At 48.3% G+C, this 21,856-nt stretch overlaps 1 protein-coding gene across 2 annotated transcripts in view; it reads left to right on the top strand.

Annotated features, from left to right (window-relative positions):
* Nucleotides 1-21,856, top strand: part of LOC147697215 (E3 SUMO-protein ligase RanBP2-like) — an 852,038-nt gene that overhangs the window by 179,851 nt on the left and 650,331 nt on the right. The gene's annotated exons all lie outside the window — the stretch shown is intronic.

The raw sequence follows: 21,856 nt of genomic DNA, 5'->3' as shown, positions 1-21,856 counted from the left end.
TTTGTGCCCCAGTCCGTTAACATTCCACGAGAGTATCCTGATGGTCCTAGGGGTGGTGTGAGACATGATGGTGGTGGATTTGGGATGCCAGTCTATGACCGGGGGAAAAGTGACATGTGCAACAAGATTTCGGCTGTGTTAGGGGCGTGATGTCGGGGGGTACCTGGACGTCTCGAGGGATGGGTAACCCCCCGGAGAAGCCGACAATTTGCGGTTGAACCCAGTAGGACTTGTGACTAGAGAAGACTTTGCAATAAGCGCCAATGAAACCCCAAAACATAACAACAAAATAGAACAATTTCCCCCCTCCCCTCTTCCCCTCACCCCTCCCTGCTTTCCTACCCGCAGATTTGAAACTATCCACACCCCAACTAGGCAGAGTGCCTGTCGCCCTCCCAACCATATCAGGGGTACCTGATGAGCCGTTGGAGCCTCTCGTCCGATACACGTAGTAGAATAATCTGACATAGCAAGTCTGTACCAAAAAAAACATAACCTGGTGCTTTTCTTCATATTATAAACAATACAATGTGGACCATTGTTCCAGTTCGTTCAGTACAGGGGCAGAGCCCTCCGGGGGAAGAAAGAAGTAAGTAGCCGCAACTCGTCACCCCAATCAATTCCCGCTTGGTGGGTGCAGGTCAGACATGTGGGGTCCGAGCAATAGTTTATTTATTTATTCACATTTTTAAAGCACACTGTTACCCGGAGGTGTCCTGGCTCTGGGTGATCACTGGTGTGCTTGTGCTGAGGAATTAGTGAGTAAAGAGCCACGTCTTGAGTGCTCTCCTGAATGCCAGCAGGTCAGCGATCTGTCTAAGGCTCTGTGGCAGTGCGTTCCAGGCCTTAGCCGCCCCCAGAGAGAAACTCCTGCTCCCCCAGCGAGCTTTCCTGACTCTTGGGACTATCACCAGCCCCTGCTCAGCTGACCTTAGGGATCTTGCAGGCTTGTACCAGTGGAAGAGCGGCTTCATACATTGGGGGCCTAGGCCATGCAGTGCCTTGAAGATCACGCAAAGTGCTTTAAAGGCTATTCTTTTACGAACTGGTAACCAGTGTAGCTTCACCAGGTCCTGTGCTACTGAGGCAAACTTGGGTGTGCCCGTGATCAGGCGGGCTGCTGCGTTCTGCAGGATCTGGAGTTTATTTAGCTGCCCCTGTTGGGCATTCAGAAGGAGGCTGTTGCAGTAATCCAGTCGGGACATCACCAATCCTGTTACCACTGTCTTCCTATGTTCATCCGCCAGAAACAGCAGAATTTTCTGAATGATTTTTAGCACATAGTGGGTTGTTGAGGATAGTGCGTTAATTTGTGGTCTGAAGGACAGAGAATCGTCCTTTAGTACACCCAGGTTTTTGACCTTTGCCATCGGTGACGGGGGGGTCCCCATTTCCTCTGGCCACCATCTTGGGGACCAGAAGTTGTCTTTGGACCCAAATAGCAACACTTCCGTCTTTGCTGAGTTGAGTTTAAGATAGTTTTGTGCCATCCAGTTGCTAACCTCCCGCATGCAGCCTCTGAACCAGTCTGCTGTGCTTTTTGTTTCACCCGGGAGCAGCGACACCACAATCTGCGTGTCGTCTGCATACGATGTAAGGTTAAAACCAAAGGATCAAATCACTGGCGCCAGGGTGGAGACGCACACATTAAAAAGAGTCGGACTCAGGGAAGACCCCTGGGGAACTCCGCATGGAAGCACAAATGGGTGGGATTCAAAGTCCCCCAGGGCCACCGTCTGAGTCCTGCTGGATAGGAAGGCCTGCAAGATTTTAAGTGCCTTTCCTTGAATTCCACAGGCCCCCAACTGGTCCACCAATGACTTGTGGTGGACCGTGTCGAAGGCCGCGGACAAGTCCAGCAGGATCAGAGCGGCTCTGCCACCTGCATCCATCACTATTCTTATGTCTTCAGCAGACTTGATCAGTGCTGATTCCGTGCTGTGCCCCGCCTGGAATCCATGCTGAGATGGATCTAGACATTCTCCTGTCCTCCGGAAGGTGCTCAGCTGCGTGTTTAGTATGCCCTCCATGATTTTGGCTGGAAGGGGTAATCTAGCGATGGGCCGATAGTTGTTAAGGTCGGTTACATCGATGTTAGATTTTTTAAGAAGGGGCAGAATGGATGCTCGCTTCCATCGTGAGGGGAATTACCCGCTATCAAGCATGTTGTTAAACAGGGGGGTAAGTCCTGCAGCAATGGTAGCGGGTGCTAATTTTGCAATTGTGGCTGGGCAAGGGTCATGAGGGGAGCCTGATTTTATCCTTTGTAGTCGGTTTGCTACCTCCTCCTCGCTAATCGGAGTGAACTTAAGTAGACTTTCCTTTTTGCTGTCAATCTCTGGGCCTACGTTAGGGGCATGAGTCCTGACTAGGTTGTCTAGAGGGTAGACCATCTTTTCCACCTTTCCCAAAAAGAACTTGGCCAGGTTTTCACAAAGGTGGGGACTAGGGGGTATCGCCACTGGTTTGGGGGCAGCTAGAGATGACACCGTGAAAAATAGTTCCTTTGGGGAGTTGCTAGCTTCCTTGATCCGTTTCGTAAAGAATGCACGTTTAGCCAATCGAATCATCTCTTTATAAACTCTCAGCTCGGCATTGAGTAATCTTTTGTCCGCCTCCCTGTAGTTTGTCCTCCAAGATTTTTCCAGTTTTTTCCAGAGAACTTTATGGTCTCTGATCTGATCTGAACACCAGGGGGCAGAAGGCTTTGAGCGCGCGGAATGATACATTTTAGGGGGAGCCAGATGCAAACATGCTGCCTCGAGCCAATTGGTGTTACCTGAGGCCACCTCCTCCACATTTCCTGAGGGGGGCGTCATAGATGTTCTCAGTATGTCCTCAAGCGCTTCACCTTTTATGCTTTTCCATTTCCTGATCTTTCTTGGTGGGATTTTCACTTTGCGATCTTACTAGCCTAGCAAGGGGGGCCACGTAGATGTTGAACAGGGTCGGACTTAATGCCGACCCCTGTGGCACCCCACATTGCAAAGACTTTGCTGGGGAGAGGTGGTTGCCGAGCATCACTCTCTGTTCCCTATCAAGGAGAAAGGAGTTGAGGAGACTCAGGGCCGAGCCAGTGACACCTGCCTCCCTAAGCCGAGATGTTAAAATGGCAGGAGACAGAGTGTCGAATGCGGCCGTGAGGTCCAATAGCACAAGAACAGTAGTTTGTCCAGCATCAACCTTGCGTCGGATGTTGTCGACTACAGAGGTGAGGGCAGATTCTGTGCTATGCTGTTTTCGAAATCCATGCTGGGTAATGTCAAGATACTCCGAAGCTTCAAGGAAAGGGGATAGATGGCGATTCAGGTGTGCCTCTAGAATTTTAGCAGGTGCAGGGAGCAGAGAGATAGGTCTAAAATTTTTCAGGAGGCCGGGATCGAGTGAAGGCTTCTTAAGGAGCGGCTTCACAATGGCCTTCTTCCATATTGATGGAAAAGTACCTTGAGCAATTGCCTTGTTCATCACCTCAAGTAGGGGAGGAAGGAGACTGTTCCTACACTCTTTTAGCTTTTTGAGGGGCAATGGATCTAGTGGAGAGGAGGATTTCGTCTTGTCTAGAAGAAGATTCAATCCCTCCAGAGACATAGAAGGAAAAACAGAAAGGAGGCTGGAAGGGACTATATCCAGTGTCTCAGAAGAACTTATGCCTGGAGGGAGATTTTCAGCCAAGGAGAGACGTTGAACTTCCAAGGAAGTATGAATATCAAGGATTTTTGTATGAAAAAAGTCTGCAATGTCGTCACAAAGACGTTGAGAGCTGACTACGGGATCTGGAAGTTGGAGGGAGCATAGCGAGTCAGCAATTTTAAAAAGCTCCCTAGAGGAAGTGAGTGAACTGGTAAGGTTGGAGAAGTATTCCTGCTTCTCCATTATCACCTTCTGCTTATACTCCCGTAGAGCAGACTTGTGAGCCTCCCTATCCTTGGGGTCCCAGGATTTCCTCCATCTCCTCTCGCTGCTTCTGCAACCCTGTCTTAATACTCTAAGATGGTCCGAGAACCATGGCGCTGATGGTTTCTGCCAGGCTACATATCGCAGGGATGCAGGGGCAAGTTTTTCTACTGCATTAGTGATGGAATCCTGCAGATCTTGTGCTGCCTCATCCGCGTCTTTTAGGGAGAGAGCCTCTGGTGTAGGAACGAAAGGAGCAAAAGCCTCAGTAGTAAGGTTTCTGAAATTTCTTCTAGAAACGAAAGGGGTAGTCCCTTTCTTAGTCGAATGAGAAGTAGAAAAGGCTAACTGCAAAGGAACCGCAAGATGATCTGTCCACACCAATGGTAAAGGTGTGCCGCTGGAGAGTCTTAGATCATTAGAGAAAACCCCGTCAAGGATGTGACCTGCTATGTGAGTAGCATTGGTAACAAGCTGAATGAGATCACAAGCTCCGAGTGATTCAACCAATGATATAGTATCCTTAGAGTGAACCTCATCGAGATGGAAATTGAGGTCACCTAAAATGGTGGAGGGCTTTCCGAAGTAAGGTTCAAGGATTCTCAATATGTCCGAGGCAAAATTAGCTCTGTGACCAGGCGGCCTGTAGATCAATATACCCGTGAAAGAGACTGAAGGGGCATATGTAATACAGAAGTAAAGAGCTTCAAAGCGGTCTTGGGGCGAGGAAAGTGGATTAACCGTACATAGCAAGGAGGATTTAAAAAGAATGGCAATGCCTCCTCCTCTACGTTTAGGTCTGTCATGCCTATGTAAGGAGTAGCCCTCAGGAATGGCTAGAAGAAGGTCATGACCCGAGGAGTCAGTGGCCCAGGTCTCTGTGATAAAGACCCAGTCTGGCTGCCTTTCGTCCACAAAATCGTGGAAGGCAAGATTATGTTTGATTAGCGAGCGCGCATTTAATAGAAACCCAGTGTTATGAGAAACTGTGGGTCTAGAGGAGGAAGAACAGAAGCTAGTAGAACAGGTGACAAGGGGATGGAAAGAGGAAGAGCAGGCCGTACAGCGGCGAGAATGTAATAGCCCCAGCGGGGAAAAACAATGTAGAGAGGGGCATGTGGGAGGTCTGAGAGCCAAAAGCGCAGAAGAAGAATAGCGCAAAAATGTCTTACCAGGGAGCGAAAGTAAGGAACCCGGGTCCAGCCCGACCTGCAGCCCGTCCTCAGCGCGGACGGGCGCAGACGGGCTGAACTCTGGCGTAACTCCGGCGGAAAACCGGCGACCCCGCTGCGCGATGACGCTGCGCGTCTGCATGACTGCAATATATGGAGGTCGAGCCTCCTAGCTGAAGACTAGAGCGCGAAATGGATCGCTCCTCACGCAATATGGCCGCCACCGTGACAAGGGCGAGGGACCCGCAAAAAATGCGGTGAGATAGTCTGATTAGAGTGCAAGTTGAGGTGACAGCAGTGCAGGTAAGCAAGGACAATTATTAAAAACAGGGAAATACTTTAAAAATGAAAACGAACCAAATATACAAAACGGGGATTTAAAAACAGCAGTAGCTGTATACTGGTCGAGCGCTGCACGCTAATGCACTGAGCTGCACGCTAATGCGCTAAGCTGGTAGGCAAGGGCGATTATTAAGAACAGGGAATACAATGAAAACGAAAACAAACCAAAATACACAAAACGGGGGTTTAAAAGCAGCAGTAGCTGTACACTGATCAAGCGCTGCACGCTAATGCGCTAAGCTGAGGCGTGCTCTTTCCTCTCCGTAGTTTTGTTTGAAACCCTAGAGGGTGCAATGGTTTGCCAGCATAGATTAGGCAGGGCCTGCTTGCAGTTTGCGCACTGATTGGGATTGGTCAGCACATCTTCCCCCATCTCCATAGTAACGCAGCCTGTTATACTGGTATTGCCCCCCAGTGCCCATAGGGTATTGCGGTTATAGGTGTGCCGCGTAGTTGGTTTAGAATGCATCCAACCAGGGGTCCAGGCTCTAGGCGCGGATCCGGCACGAACGGGCGCAGACGGGCTTGCCTTTGGCGCGCCGCCGGCGCGCCCGCTGCGCTTCCTGGGCCAGGGTGCCATTTTATACAGGCAGGGGCGGGAGTGGCGGAGCACTAGACTGCTCGCCCAGCTCCTGCTCCTCAGTCAAGATGGCGGGACCAAATGGGGCAATTTAGCTCGGGTTCTACCCCGTCATGTGCAAAATACACAATTTAAAATCCTAAAGTAAATGTGCGCTTTTAAAATCCAAGTAGCAGCAGAAAACTTAATCGTTTCCAGGTCCCGGCTTCCGCCTCAGGACCGATCAGAACACCACACACACTCTCAATCAGCGGTGAAGTGTTTTCACCGGGTTTTTATGCAGGGCGGGAGGGGCGGAGCGCTAGACTGCTCGCAATTTAAAATCGTAAAGTAAATTTGCGCTATTAAAACCAAGTAGCAGGAGAAATGATAATACTTTCCAGGTCCCGGCTTCCGCCTCAAAACAGATCAAAACACCACACACACTCTCAGTCAGCGGTGAAGTGTTTTCACGGGGTTTTTATGCAGGCAGGGGCGGGAGGGGCGGAGCACTAGACTGCTCGCCCAGCTTGTGTTCCTCAGTCAAGATGGCGGGACCAAATGGGCCAATTTAGCTTGGGTTCTAGCCCGTCATGTGCAAAATATGCAATTTAAAATCCTAAAGTAAATTTGCGCTTTTAAAATCCAAGTAGCAGCAGAAAACGTAATCGTTTCCAGGTCCCGGCTTCCGCCTCAGGACCGATCAGAACACACACACTCACAATCGTACATTCTAAACCCCTTGTAACAGAGAATTATCATTCCCCGCCCTCGTTGGTTCCAGTAAATAGCTCTTGGCTCCCTGGCAGATTGTTGTCGCTTGGGTGGTCGTCTGGGGAGTCTTCCAACTCAACGCGCGCCCTCCAGCCACTCCCACCCCTCCCACCACTCCCACCCCTCGTCCGGTGACAGGAAAAACCAGTCCTTTCCGTCCTTCTCTACGCGTAGCTTTGCAGGAAAGAGCATTGAGTATTTTATACTTTTGTCTCGGAGGGCTTTCTTAACTTCTAGGAAGCTGCGTCTCTGTTCCTTGCACCCTCATCGTGAAGTCTGTGAAAATCGTGATACGGGCGTTTTCCAGGAGTAGAGGCGGTCCCGAGCGAGCCGTTTGGAGGATGGTGTCTCGATCTCTGAAGTTGAAGACCCTCGCGACGATGGGGCGGGGAAGGGCTCCCGGTTTCGGCTTCCCTCCTGGGACCCTGTGTGCCCGTTCAATTGAGAAGTAGTTGGAGAGGTTTTTGGGCTGGAGGTGTTTTGTAACTAGGTCTTCAACAAATATGTCTGTTGCTGGCAGCTCCATCCTCTCCGGAACGCCCAGGATACGGATGTTGTTCCGTCTCGCCCTCCCTTCATATTCATCCAGAAGGTCCCCCATTTGCTTCTGCGGTTTCTGAAGCTGGGCAATTTGTTGATGGAGAGTAGAAGTGTCATCTATGAGGGCAGCGGTTTTGATCTCGACATCTTTAACCTGTGAGTCCATTTTGCGAAGGTCTGCTCTTAGTAGGGTCACCTCTATGTTAACTGAGTCTTTACGGGTCTCAAGGGAAGACAGGAGCCCCGCAATTGCCTCCATGACATCTTCTAGAGTGAGAGTCTTAACTCCTGGTGAGGGGGATAAGGGTTTCGGGTCACCAGGTAGGGTCGCAACCTTGTTGTCTCCTTTGGAGCCCCAGGAAAGTTTGTTAATTTGTCTCTGGTTTGAATGCCCGGTCCCCTTGTTCGACGCCATGTGGAGTCAGTGCCGGCACACCGGAGCAGCAGGTGTATAAATTCCCTGTTTGCGACATTTGGAGCAGTTCAGGTGGCCTGTCAGTCGATTCACCACAAGGAGTCCTTGAGGAAGAGCTGCTCAAGTCCAAGGCCCGCCTCTCTGTCCCACCAGGGTTCAAGCTATACTGTTCAACAAAATTCTGTAGCCCCAGCGCAATGTAAGAGCCTTGATGTGGATGACCATCCAGATGTAGCGAGCCGATCAAGGATAGGGGGGAGTCCGGGGGCCCCCAGAGCCCGCCAATGTAGTCCCAGTACGGAGTACGGGTCGTCTAAGCCCCTGGTGCCACAAGTGGGGAGACAGGAGACAGCAGTTACCCCCAGCACCAAGTCCGGCTCACCTTACTGGGAGCCGATACTCACAAAGCCGCCGCCGGGGCCCTGCCACTCGTAGAAACTCAGGGCGCGTCTGTATGGTGCGGAGCCCAGCCGGGACCCGCCGCGCAGCGAGCTCACCTCACCGAGGGCCGGACCCAACTCACCCACGCGAAGTAAGCTCCTCTGCCACCGAGCCTCTGCAGTTGTTGATTGGCCGCCAGGGGGTCAGGTTGAGGTGTCGCGGCCAATGTCCGAGGCGAGGAGTTGATCCTGCGGCCTCCGGAATATCTAGGCCCAGGAGCCGGGGTGTTGCGTAGATGGCGCCTGGGGGCTATGGACGGCAACGAGCTGCCCCTCCAGTTCGATCTCTCTGGGGCTCTCAGCGCCACTGCGGGTCTCCGTCAGTTGCGAAGGGTGTTCGTTCTGCTCCGGTCGATGGCGGAGGGGCAGGCCGTGCTTCTCTGGCTCGGTCTCGTCACGCCGTCGGTGGTCTGAATGCATCAGGGTCAGATCATCATAGCGGGCGCCATCTTGCGAGCGGCGGGGACCACACTTCGATTGCTTCGGTCTCTCTCTCTGCGCGACCCTGAAGATCTGAGTCGTGTCTATGGTGTGCACCGAAGGCTTCTGTTAGGGACCTCTCGAGTTCAGAGGAGTCCCCGTCTGATAGCGGATAACCAGGCGAGGGCCGGGAGCCGCGTTAGAAAGCGGCCATACCCTCCGGCTGCTAGCCACGCCCCCCCCCCCTCAATACTTTCTTGATTCTTTCCCATCCCTTCAGTAAAATAAATGTAATTTTGTAAATGATGATTTAACGGTATAACTGAACTGTAGAATTTGACATCTTCGTGAAATGTTCTGTTTGCTGCAAATTGTATTTCTTTCCTCACACCATATGACTTCATCATATTTTAGATTGTTTCCACTGCCACCTGCATATAATGAACAAGTAAATTAAAGAAAAGAAAATGCTTGGTGTAGGTTTAAATTCTATGATCTAACCAGAACATTGCAGATATTAATGCTTTATTTAATTGAGCAGCTCATTGTTGCATAGTGGGAAACTGAGCAGCTAACAGGGTAGGCCTGCAAAGGTTCTCATGGAAACCTTCATAGATGTATCCTTGTAATACGCTGTAGCCGCATTCAAATAAATAGATGTCGACATGGACGTTATTGTGGGAGTCGAGAAAGAAGATGACAGACCATAGGCAGATCCTTTCCTATTGGTTAAAAATGATTTAACATTCATAGTTTGCATCATGTTGTGTGCTTTCTTTATAATACGTGTTCCTAGCTAGAGAGTTAAGGCATTCTGTGCACCCCTATTCTGCCATGTCCCTTAGCACTTTGTTGTGCAAGCCGAAATTGCCATAAGCTACTGCTAACAATGATTTCTTTGTTTTCCTTTGCTTTCTGAGGAGTTTTTCTACCTTTATGCTGGTCATAGCCAATGCAGTGATTAATTCTTTTACCTGTTTTAACGTTTGCTACTGCAGCTAATGGGGAACTCGGCTGAGTTTCCAGAACTGCTCATTATGGGGAGTTCAACCTTTTCATAGTCATTAACCTTTTGCTCCTAATTTTACTTACTCCTTTTCAAAAGGAACTCTTTATGGGTTCCTTGCTACGATAGGTTAGGTCCTTTAGATTAAGATGGGAGCTAATTCCTATGTTATTTTGAATGCTTGTTCTATCCAAAGTTTTCTCTATTTCTGTAAATTGATTTAGTTGACTGAATAAAAGAGACAAAAATTCAGACTAATCACTTAAAGAGAATATAAACCTTGAAAGCTTAATCAATCCTCTCATTGACTAAACTTCAAATGCCGACAATTTGTATTTTAGAGATGTGTTATGGTTGTGCTCCATTCTAATACGGTTGCAGAGATTCATGGACCTGAAGAGGTGTGGAAATTGAATGTTCTCTTAGTAATTTTAAAGCGGACCTACTTATAAACGTTTTATGAAATTTCTGCGCTTGCAGAGGGCGATAACATTTCACAACACAAGAATTCATTTCCGCAGTAAATCGATAAACAATCTTGACACAACTCACAGTATTAACATTTTGTTTTTATTGAGAGAGTGATGCTGTGGAAGAAGAGAAGTGGGTTCCTGCAAATATGGATTTGCCAGTCGAAGATAATCACAGTTACAAGGAATATGTATTGTAAGAGTTGCATATCAAGCAGCCTCCCATGGCATTTGTGCATGAAGATGTGCAATAAGGACTCAGGCCACATGAAACAGGCAATGGAATTGGATGGGAAGATCTCATTGGTGACAGAGTTGCCACGAATAGACTGATGCAATCCCATGGAAGAGATTCATAAGAAGTCATATTGAAAGGTAGTGATGAATAGGGAGATTCTTGTGTACTAATCACATTGTGTGAGGATCAGCAGCTGTAGAAGAGGTTGCACCTTCAACTTATTGGCCAGAAAGTAATTAATACATTTCATCCTTTCTAGTTGGTTAGTTCTCTTAGGAAGCAAAAAGGGACTCCTGAATGAGTAGGCCCAGGGCACACTTTATGACTTAAGAGTTTACAGAGCCCAGTGAAGCTCGGTTAGTGCAGCCTTTTGCACTTGCTATTGGTATAGGTATGGCAAGCAGTATTTTGAGTGCATATTCTCTAACAAAAGAGACAGTGTAGGAAGCTGGCTCTTTACATAGTGGACTAAAAGGAGGTACACTTGGTAAAGTGTCCAAGAAAACACTGGAGGAATTACAGTGGCAGAAATGACGGCCCATTTTCACTGTTTTGTGGTAGTGTGGGCGAGCAGTTCGGCATATCAGAAGGTAGTGCTAGGCATTTATTACACACACAAAGGCAGTAAGTGAGACTACACTAAATAAAGAAATCCTACACAAAATTATAAAAACACATACTTTTAAATACATTGAGATACCAAGGTCTTCAGAATTTGATAAGTGCTTTTCAGAAATAGACACAGTGCATTTTCTGTACTGGCAATGTTATCCTGTGGAGGAAAAACTTGTATTGCATTTAGGCACTTGTCAGCAACTTACAGGACTGTCCTTCTGTACTTGAGGTGATTTTGTGGCAAGGTCCAAGACCACACCAACAGGTCACCTTTGGGAGCTCTTGGGTGTGCGGGTGCAGAGGTGTCACGGCTTTGGGTGTCCCATTAATGCCAATCGGAGAACAGTTTGGTTACAAAGAGGCAGCAAGCTGGAACCGGGGAGGGGCAGTCCACGAGAACCCACAGGGGAACTGGGCCCTTGAGATCCTCAATGTTGGACCCGGCCCTTTTGGCAGGTTCACCCCGAGACTTTTTTGCTTTTTCCTAGCCTGTTTCTGGACCCTGGTGGTGGTGATTTTAGGCCTCTGCGCACTTTTTCATTCTGGTACAGTGTAAAGTGCTTGAGCTCTCTATGTATGTGTGGTCAGTAACCTGCCCTCCCATAGGAATGAATGGGGAATATGTATGCCCATGGTAGTTCCTGATGTGTGGGGAGTGCAGGGGCGAGTTTGATATGTGCGAACTCGTGAGATTGAATGCTGCGTAATGGTATATGCGGCAGGAGTGTGGCTAGTCTAGAAGTGCCACTTTTAGAAGTTGTCATATTTGTGTAATTTGTGTCTGGCGTGTGATTGGCTGGTGAGCCTGGCCCAGAGTGCCTGGGCCTGCTGTGGATTGACTGTCTGGTTTGAGGGTGACAGGGGCTGCAGAGCCCCAGGAGGTTGTCTGAGTCAGCCCGTGGATGAAAGGCAGCATCTGCTGCCAGGGAAGTGGGAGGAGATGGCACCTGATAGTGAAGGGCTGTGCCTGCCTGACCACAATGCTGGCTCCACCCCCCCGCTGGCCGACTGTCACCTCTGTCCCTGATACTGAAGAGATATCCCTATAAACAGTTCTATCTGGTTTTCACACTGCCTGCACAAAGACTCCAAAGACTTTTCTCTGTATAAGAAGGGGCTGTGTCCCCTTCCAATAAATTCTTGTTTTTGGACTTGAATCTGCCAGGGGCGTGCTGCTGCTTGGGCTCAGGGGAATCCCTGGGCCCTGCCCAGCCCCTGGACCTCTGATGGACTTTCCTGGACTCCTGGGGGACCCCTCTGCCTTGCTTGGGCTGATGGGGGGGACTTGGCTTTGCCCCCTGGGAATCTCTGGGACCTTTGCAGCATGGAGAAGCTGCCTTTTCCCGTGGAGAGCGCTTGAGTTGTATTTCTAGCGCCTGGAAGCGCTGTGCTTCCCCTGAGCGCCTGGGAGCGCTCTGCCTGTTTTCTAGCGCTTTGGAGCGCTTTATTTCCCCCAAGCATTGGAGAGCGCTTTATTTTTTTATTTTAGCGCTTAGGAGCACTTTTGTTTATGGCCCGATCGAGTGGCCACCTCGATTGTTAAATGACTGAGAAGAGCCGGTGCCTACCTGGTCAGTGCCCCGTGTTTCACCGCTGCTGGCCCGGGGATCGTGGAGGAGACGCTGCACCCGCCTCCCCTGCAAGGGCCGCGCTGCTATTGGTGGAGGCTCGGCGCCCGGGGCCGCGATATGATTGGCCTCGGGATTCCCTTGCGTCATAGCAAGGCTCCGCAGCCATTGGTTGGGCGGGACGGCTTGCCCCAGGAAGGAGCATGGCGGCGCCGATGCGAGGAGGGCTCCCGCGTTCTAGGGAGAGCCCTGCTGATGCCCCGGGAAGAAAAGAGTAAGCGTGGCCCGTTGCGGGGCTCCAGTGTGCTGAGGGAGCCCCGGGAAGAAGAGGAAGCTGTCCGGTGGTGAGAGCCCCTGCGCTGCCTGAAGAGGAGCGATCGCCAGCAAACCGGTGAGTGGGGCAGAAGAAGGGAGGGGCGCCGGGACACATTGTCGGTGTCCGCTCCCCCCCCCCCCCCCCCCGGTAGCGCGAGCTCGCGCTTGTCAGTGCGAAGCCACGAGGGCTTCAAGGGCGGCCCCGGTTGGCAGTGGGTCGCCCCTACGTGTGTAGAGCCCTGAGAGGCTCCCACCCGCATTTTCATTGATACCGAGCCCCCGAGGTCCCGGGGGCATACTTGCTGTGAGAGCCCCGAGAGGCTCAAGGGCATGGCTTCATGTGGAGCCCTGAGAAGCCCCACGCAGCACATTTGTTTAGCGAGCAATGAGAGGCTCTTGCCTGGCATTTGGTTCATATTGAGTCCCCCGGGAGGGACTCCAACGTTTAGGACATGTGTGATGTCCCGAGCCTGTGTGGCTCCAACGTTTGGGGCACGTGACATGCCCATAGCCTGTGTGGCTCCAGCAGTGGGTGCAGTTTGCGCCTAGGGGTCAGTGAGGACCCTGTCGCAGTTTTGAAGTTTATCTCCCTTGTGAGTGTTCCCAGGTGCCCAGCAAGTAGTGGGCACCTGCTACGTTTAGCCTTGTGCTTGGACTGGCGCTGCCTGGCAGCGCGCCCTGACATTCTGGACACAGGGCGTCTTAGCCCCAACAAGGCCAGTTGACTTAGGGACTGACACAGGTGGTGGCTTATGTAAGTTTTGCACAATTGTATGGTTATTGCACCTCTGAATGTGTTTTCTTGCATCATGTGTTATTCCTGCACCTCTGAATGTTTTTAGGCATCATGTGATTTTTGCGCTATTGTATTGTTCTGGCACCTCTGAATGTTTTTAGGCATCATGTGTCTTCCTTTTCCCTGCGCTGCACCTCTGAATGTTTTAGGCATCATGTGTCTGCTTGCGCTGCACCTCTGAATGTATTTGATTGCATCATGTGCTTTGTTCTTAACACCGCTGAATGTGTAGGTTTATGCATCATGTGTTTCTCTTTACTACTCCTCTGAATGTATATTTATGCATCATGGGTAATGTGTTCTTTCCTAGACCCCTAAACGCTGTGTGATACTTAGGTGGTTGTCCGTACACCTCTGAATGTTTTTAGGCATCATGTGTTTCTCTTTACTACTCCTCTGAATGTATATTTATGCATCATGGGTAATGTGTTCTCTCCTAGACCCCTAAATGTATTTTATTCTTAGGTGGTTGTTCTTTTAGTACAGGTGGTCCGAGTGAGGTCCTGGTACCTGTTCCCAGTAGTTACTGGACGTGATTTATAACTGCTATCTTGTGTTATACTTATTCTGTTTCTAAAAGTGTTCATTCTGACAGTGGCCCATGTGGCCCTGTCCTGTAAATAATCCCTTGTGAATATTGCCCGTGCCAGTTGGCACAATGTACATGTGTGACTTCTATCTGATGTGTTTTTACAATACAAAAGTTATTTTATAATAACCTTGTGTGGAGTTCCTTTTGTGGTGTGCCTAGTATGTTGTTGCTGTTGTGTGCTGGCGCAAATGCTTTACACATTGCCTCCGAGTTTAGCCTTACTGCTCGTGCCAAGCTACCAAGGGGGTGAGCAGGGGTTATCTTGGCGTGTGACTCCCTTGCCCTGACTAGAATGGTGGTTTCTGCCTAGCTTTGGCGTCAGCCTTAGCCAACCAGAAATAGCCAGTTCTAACACTCAGGCATACAGGGACACCTTTGGTCCACTTCTTCCTGGGCTGTGGAGCTCTGGTGCAGTGCTATGTTTTGAGGTCCGATTCCGGTGCAGGAGTTTCTTGCGGTTGGAGGGGTCCTGCAGAAATAGGCTGCAGGCAGCGACTGGAGGTCCAGTCTAGGTAAACCCAAGAGTGAATTGGCTCTTGTGGGTCTAGGGACCCATTTGATACCGTCACATTTCATGGACTCTGACTCTGGAACGGAGAGGTGTCGGGTGGCAGTGCTCGCAGACTCACTTCTTTATTTTTGTTTTGTGCAGGAGGGGCAAACTGGACAGCCGGGCCATTCATGAGTACTCCCTGGTTCTTGGTTCAGCACTCTTCTTCCACTCCTTCTTTTATGTCCAACAAAATCTGGAAATCTGATATTGGGGGGTCTCCTAAAGACAAAATTTAGAGGCATTGAGGGCAGTGTGGGGTAATAGCCAATGGCCTCCTTACCCCTGGGGTCACTTTGGCCTCCCTATATGACCCTTCCTGTGAAGAGTGGCCATTACCCTGTCCCAGAAACCCCAAGTTTGCCAACACAAAGATGGCTAACTCTGAAATGTTGTGTCCACATTCGATGAGGCCTCCTTAGAGGTTTTACTAACCTTGGAGTGGGCACTTGTACATGACTAGCTAATTTCCCCGCCTGTCCAGGTGTCAAAGGGCACTGCACAAAGGGGGTCTTCCTGCTCGCCTGTGAGGGAAGCCAGACTAATTTCAAAGGCAGTATGTAATGTAATGTAATGTAGTGTATTTTGTTTAGCGCACAGCTGCCCCAATGGGCGCTGTATAACGCTGTGGAACCCTTCCTGGCTCTCCCTGTGAGATGCCCCTCCTGGGCACCCCCAACGTGAAGCCAGGCATTCCAGTGTTGTAGGGGCCGTTGTGGAGATTAAGCAAGCTATTGCCCAGAGTTGCAGCGTGGGACCCATGGTTAGAGTAGGCGCTGAGGCGAGAAATATCGAATCCGCAGACATTGAGCCCAAGACCCTGCCGCGTCGGGACTTGAACCCTGGTCCCGGGCCTGATCTCTGCTTCAGAGTCTGCCGCTCTAACCAGTGAGCCACACTTCTCCAGTATCTTCTTTGAAGCCCCTCTGCCTTGGAATGCTAATCAGCAAGTTATCCTGTGGGAGGGGTTATCGCCCTCTCCACGAGCAGGCTTTGTTTCTGATCTCCTGAGAGCAAAGGCTCTTACCCTTGGGGGATCAGACACTCGTCTCTGGTGGCAGGCTGGCAGAAAGCAGAGCCAACACACCAAGGGCTGGTAGGTTTCAGTGTGCACCTCTAAGGTGCCCCCGCGTGAATGCATTAGTAAATCCGATACTGGCATCAGTGTTGGTTTATTAATATGAGATGTTTGATACCAAACATCCCTATTTTCAGTGAAGCCATCTTGTAGCTGGGGAAATAGTTTTTACAGTGTCCAGCACATGCTTTTAAAATGGCTTTACTGATCGCTTACAGTATCTAGTAATAAAAATAGACATCACTGGGGTACTTCTGCTCGTGAAACGCCCCTTATTACAAAGGCTTAAGTATGTGAAGCCTTTACAGCGAATCTGGAAGTACGAGAGAGGCATTACTACACCTGTTTTAACAACAAGACTGCCATTACAACGAATGGCATTACTACAAAATGTATTTTAGTGTACAACGCCTGACTTCACCATGTATTGAGAAAGATGACCGTAATGTTTAGAGTGGATTTCCTCTAACCAATGTGAGAGATGCAAGTACGAGCCTGTGAAGTAGCTGTAGAGAGCCACAGGTGCAGCAGAGTGTGAGCTACTTACCTCTATTGACGTGCTGGAAGAGTCGGAGGGTTGGCTAGCCTGTAGAGGTATATAGAAGGCGAATCATAAGCTACGCTTCCACTTGTTTGCTGTCCAACATCGGAAATTTTCCAACCCACATCACATGATTTGAGGCAGAGGGCGTAGCTTACAATCAGTAAGAGGAGCTTGTGGGCCAGATTAATAACGGACGTATAGGACAAATAATGATAGGCACTTACAATCAGGAAGCACAGAAATGAAATGGTAGACAAAAAGGTAGGACTACAGCATAAACTGGTTATTTAGGATGCTTGCTGTATTTGACATTTTTAGAACCTTTAACTTTCAGAAATATATTTTTATATCTTTAAATTTTCAGATTACTAATAGTGCATATAATGATGACTTAGAATTGGCGTTTAAACAGTATGGGTAGGACACTTATCGAAGATATTTGTGTTTGTGATTACAATAGTAAATTATGCGGCGTAATTAAGGTTTTCGTCATATAAGCTGGTGTTGTAATGGTACTGTTATTCTTCCGCTGCCGTTGTAGAAGCATTCCTTGTAAAGTCATTATTATTTCTGTCATACATTCCTTTTGCTCATGCAGGTATGTCCTCACATAAAATATAATGCACCCTGCCTTAGGGCTCAAAGGCATGTTGTAAGGGTGTAGGGTGTAGGGGCCTTCTATAGTGTGGCATGTCGTGTTTTCACTCTTGGCTTGCACCATGTTACGCAGGCTGCAATGGCAGTGTGTGTGGAATGTGTGTGGGTCCCTTAGGGTAGCATAAGATACGCTGCAGCCCTTAAGGACCCTCTCTAGTATCCATGCCCTAGGTACCTGGAGTACCATTTACTAGGTACTTACAGGGGTGTGAAAGTTCAAAGCCAATGGTAGCACAATTAGACTTTACCTTGTTTTAGTAAAGAAGCACTGGCACTGAGGTCTGGTTAGCAGGACTCAGTGCACTGTCAGAGTCGAAAATCAGCATCTAGTAGCTAAAAAGGGGGCAAAAAGTTGGGGGGTAACTGCAAAAAAAGCCCTGTTACCTACAGACAGAATATATATGTTTATAAAGTGTAGTACATTGTCTATAAAAGCATTGTTTATAAGAATGGTGGTGTTTCAATGATTCCCTATCCAGTTTCCGAATAAGTGCTGCAGCTGCATCTTAAGAATTCCCTGCTTTCTGTTGAAGCAATAGTCTGAAGTATACAGAAAAATGGGTGGAATGCTTGAATTAATATCAGCCTCTGGTAATTATCCTGGGCCATATTCCATTCCATCATTATTCTGCACGCCATGCCACCTTAGTTTGGACCCAGTCATATGGAAATCCGCTTATCTTGCTCCAGTGGGAACAGTCTCGCCCGAATTGCCTGGTCCTCCCTGAACTAAAACACAAGCATCCCAGGTCTGGTTTTGCCCTAATTCTGGCTCATCAGCCGGTTATATCTTGGTTCCAGCGAGACAGCATGTAGTTGACCCACGTCTGTGTATGCCCAGACGTGGGTCCTGTACCTACTGTTCCATTTAGGGTGACACACTAAAGTATACAAACGATATGGATGGAATGCTTCAAATAATTTTAACCACTGGCAATTACTTGGGTTGCATTCCAGTCCATCGTTATTTTGCACACCATGCCATCTCCGTTTGGAGGCAGCCATATGCAAATTCACATTCTTATTGGAGCAGGGTCAAGACTGATTTTCATTTGACTGGTCCAATCCTATGGGGCAAAGGTTTGCAAAATAACAATGGACTGGAATGCGGCCCCAAATTTCTAGTGGCTGAGATTAATTCAAGCATTGCATCAATCATTTTTGTATACTTTTCTGTTGAAGCAAATAATTTATTAGAATACAATTTGGGGCCCACCTCTTCGTGGCAGGAGCTGAACGTTGAAGAAAATGCATTTGATTCATATCCTGTATCATTTGCATGGTTTTACCTGAATAAAGGTTAGATGTCGATAGTCACAGTTGACATTATTTAGCCACACTGTAGGTTGTAAGGTTGACATGTTATTACCTAGAATCTGGACGTTGGATGTAAGAATGTATTAACCCCTTCCACACTCATGACGAGCTGGGCTCGTCATGGTGTAGCCTCCTCATACACTGATGACGAGCCCAGCTCGTCATGAATAATGGGAAAGTCAATAAGTCAGCACAGGGGGGGAAAAGCCTTAGCAGCCATGGAGTTAATATTTGGTGTGGATGACGACTCACCTCAAGGAACAATCCTCAAAGACTAAATTAACTTGGGGTGAACCCGCTGGTAGCTAAGGCACAGAGCATATAGGCTTAATTTAGGGCATGTGTGAAGTATTTCTGCAATACCGAAAATTTAATAAAGTTAAAACACTAAAATCCCAAACAAACTAGAAACAAAGAGTAAATTGTAATAAAATTATACCAAAATGTAAAACCAGAGAGATGAATTGCTTGTTTTAAGTATGTATAGTGCCAATACGCAGAGAGTACCAATGCTAGACAATGGTTGTAGTAGACTGAGACCTAGGTGCAATTGAATGCTGACTGCGATGGAGTGCAGGACGAATACTCTAGCCAGGTTTGTCAAGATGAAATATTTTACCTTCTGACTTTTAGTCCTTTAAGTCCCAATCTACCCCAGGAGTACACCTCTAAAGTTCCCCAGAAGAGGCACTTAGAGCCAAACAGTAGGGTCCTGTCCAGGTCTTGTTGCCACTATTTAATTGGCTAGTGGCAGGAAAAGGCCTGTTGTAGCTGGTTGTGTTCTTGTAGATTTAACAGAACGTTAGCATTATGACCCTTGGAGTCCATTTTATGCTCTGGGTACAAGAGAGAGAGAGAGAGAGAGAGAGTGCAGTTTCAATCTTTTAAGCTCTTAGGTCTCAGAAAGCAGGTTATTCCCCTTCTGATCATAGTTTGATACCGGAGTGTTCTGAAGTGGGTGTCTCGAGATGCCACCTGTATGGCTGACATGAGGTAGTAGGTGGAAATGACTCCTGGGTGTGCCCTAACCACTGAGGTAAAAGTTCCCTGAACCACTCCTAAGCACTTAATAAGGTGCTATATATGTGGGAGGTGGATTCCCTTCCCTCTAGCGTTTTGCGGCAAATGCCCCAGGGAGAAATCTGGCAGAGGTGTTGACCGGCTCTGGTGGTCAAGACCTGCAGGAAACCTGTTCCGTCACGGAGCCGGTCAACACCTCTGCCGCATTTCTCCCTAGGGCATTTGCGGCAAAACGCTAGTTAATGCTTGGAGAGGGAATCCCCCTCCCACATATATAGCACCTTAGCGAGCGCTTCACATTTTTATAATCAAACACTCACTTAAGTATAGATTGCACCATCACTTATTCAATGGTACTGAGGAAAGCCAGTTTTACTATAAAGGCCTGGCTGAAACATGTAGACCACACCTTGATGTAAGAGATCCTAATACACCCTCCTATCACATCCACTTGCCTTTTTAATGCTAACAGAGGCCCAGATATTGAAGCTTAATTATCCCCTCGGGTACTGGGACCACTGTATAGCCGTTTTGAAATCTCACTTTAACGTCACTTACACTGCACACTCCGCACCATACCAGCTCCGCTGTAACCAGGTGTAGTAGCACACCCGGGACACATTCGGTGTCACTGGGTGGGCCCTATGATGAAGAATGGCACCAACTAGGTTGGTGGGTGAGGGCTTCACGAACAAACCTAATGCTTTCCACTTTGTCATACAGTCCTGAGTAATGTAAAACTTCACAAATAGGCTAGTCCTCTTTGATTAACATAAAATGTCTAATAACCTTCAGGAGCTAAAGTGGCCTGCAAAGCCTTAAGGGAGGCAAATCCCATGCACGTTGTTTGCTAAATGGTTTCATTGAGGAAAATTAACTCACCGGGGTAAAGACATGCAGGCAGTAGTGGTAGCATCCCAGTACTTATAACCTTGTCCTAAAATAATTTAAAGAACTAAGGCAAACCTATTGAGATGTGATATAAATGTAACCAAAACTGTTTGTAGTTCAAGATACTGCTAATAATTAGAAACAGATGAATCGGATCTACAGTCGGTTTACACAATTTTTCTCGAAGTCTTCTGGCTATCTGCATGAGATGTCCAACAGTTTTCCCAATGTGTGAAATTGCAGAGTGCATACTGGCCAGTGAAGCGATGGATGTATCGGTGCCCATAAGGATGCAAAAAATACATCAAAAAGTTCTTGCTGTTGGCCGAAGGATCGAATTTGATGACTCATGCATATCTATCGAGGTCATCCAAGAGATACTTGGCATCTTTGATTTCCCATGAACTGGCAGAAGTATGTGTGGTATTTGAACCATTTTAGTAAGTCTCAAAAGCTAGTGCTGGATTTTATTACCAATTATGCCATTAGACAATCGATACCCATCTTAACAAAATGTCCATGCCTTGTCAGAGAATCAGTGTGACTTCAAGTGTTGTTACACACAAGATGGTGGGGGACAGAGATGTTGCCCATACACCATCTTTACGACATAAATCAGCAAAGCTATTCGCAAGCGAATCAATGAGCTGCCAGCTGCAACCCAACTATTGGACTATCGTGGGCGAATGTATCCTTAAATGCTCATATTGTAGCTATCCATCGACCTGAATCGTACAATGTATGGCTATCTGGAATAGCAGGCTGAAAGATGACACTTGGAATTTCTGTATCAAATTCCTCCCACTCTGATACAGCTTCTTGCAGTGGTGCAGAAAGTGGAGGCACAGGTCCTGTGATCGCTGGTATCAAACCAGGATATAATGAAGGCAGAACTGGAGACGGCAGTCTCAAGATCGAGTGAGACAATTTCACCTTTGAGTGTCTCTTCTCGGGTGAGTTCAGTGTACTGAGAGGGCATTCTAGACTAATTGGAATGTTATGTTATGTTATGTTAATAACTTTTATTCGGCGCACAGCTGCCCCAGCGAAGGGGCGTCCTGGCGCCTGATCAAGAACCACAACACAACAGGTCAGAGCTGAAAAGAAAGGAATCAATTAGCAGAGGCAAACAGGTGGGTTTTAATGGCGCGTCTGAAAAGAGTCAGGCTATTTAGGGCACGAATATGTACAGGAAGGGAATTCCATAGTTCAACCGCCAGAACACGAAAGGAGCGTCCTCCCATCCTACTCAGTCTGAACCTAGGCTTAATCGCCAGATGGTGAGATTCAGACCTGAGAGACCGCGTGGGGACATACGTAGAGATAAGGCCCGCGAGGGCAGGAGGAGAGGAAAGCTTCAAAATCTTAAATGTCAGACAGAGAGCCTTAAATTTGATTCTCTGTCTGACCGGAAGCCAGTGAAGGGAGGTCAGGACAGTAGACAGAACATCGTCTCGGAAGGCCAACAATGGCCCGTGCAGCAGCGTTCTGCACCCTCTGAAGCCTAGTAGCCTCAGCCTGATTAACTCCAAGCAGCAGGGCACTCCCGTAGTCCAGCCGGGAAAGGATAGAGGCCTGAACCACCAGTTGCCGAGTGGGAGGGTCGAAGAATTTGAGGACAGGTCTCAGTCCTCGCAGAATAC

This window comes from Lissotriton vulgaris, chromosome 8 (assembly GCF_964263255.1).
Source record: "Lissotriton vulgaris chromosome 8, aLisVul1.2, whole genome shotgun sequence".
NCBI classification, from domain to species: Eukaryota; Metazoa; Chordata; class Amphibia; order Caudata; family Salamandridae; genus Lissotriton; species Lissotriton vulgaris.
This window is presented reverse-complemented; position numbering and strand designations above follow the sequence as displayed.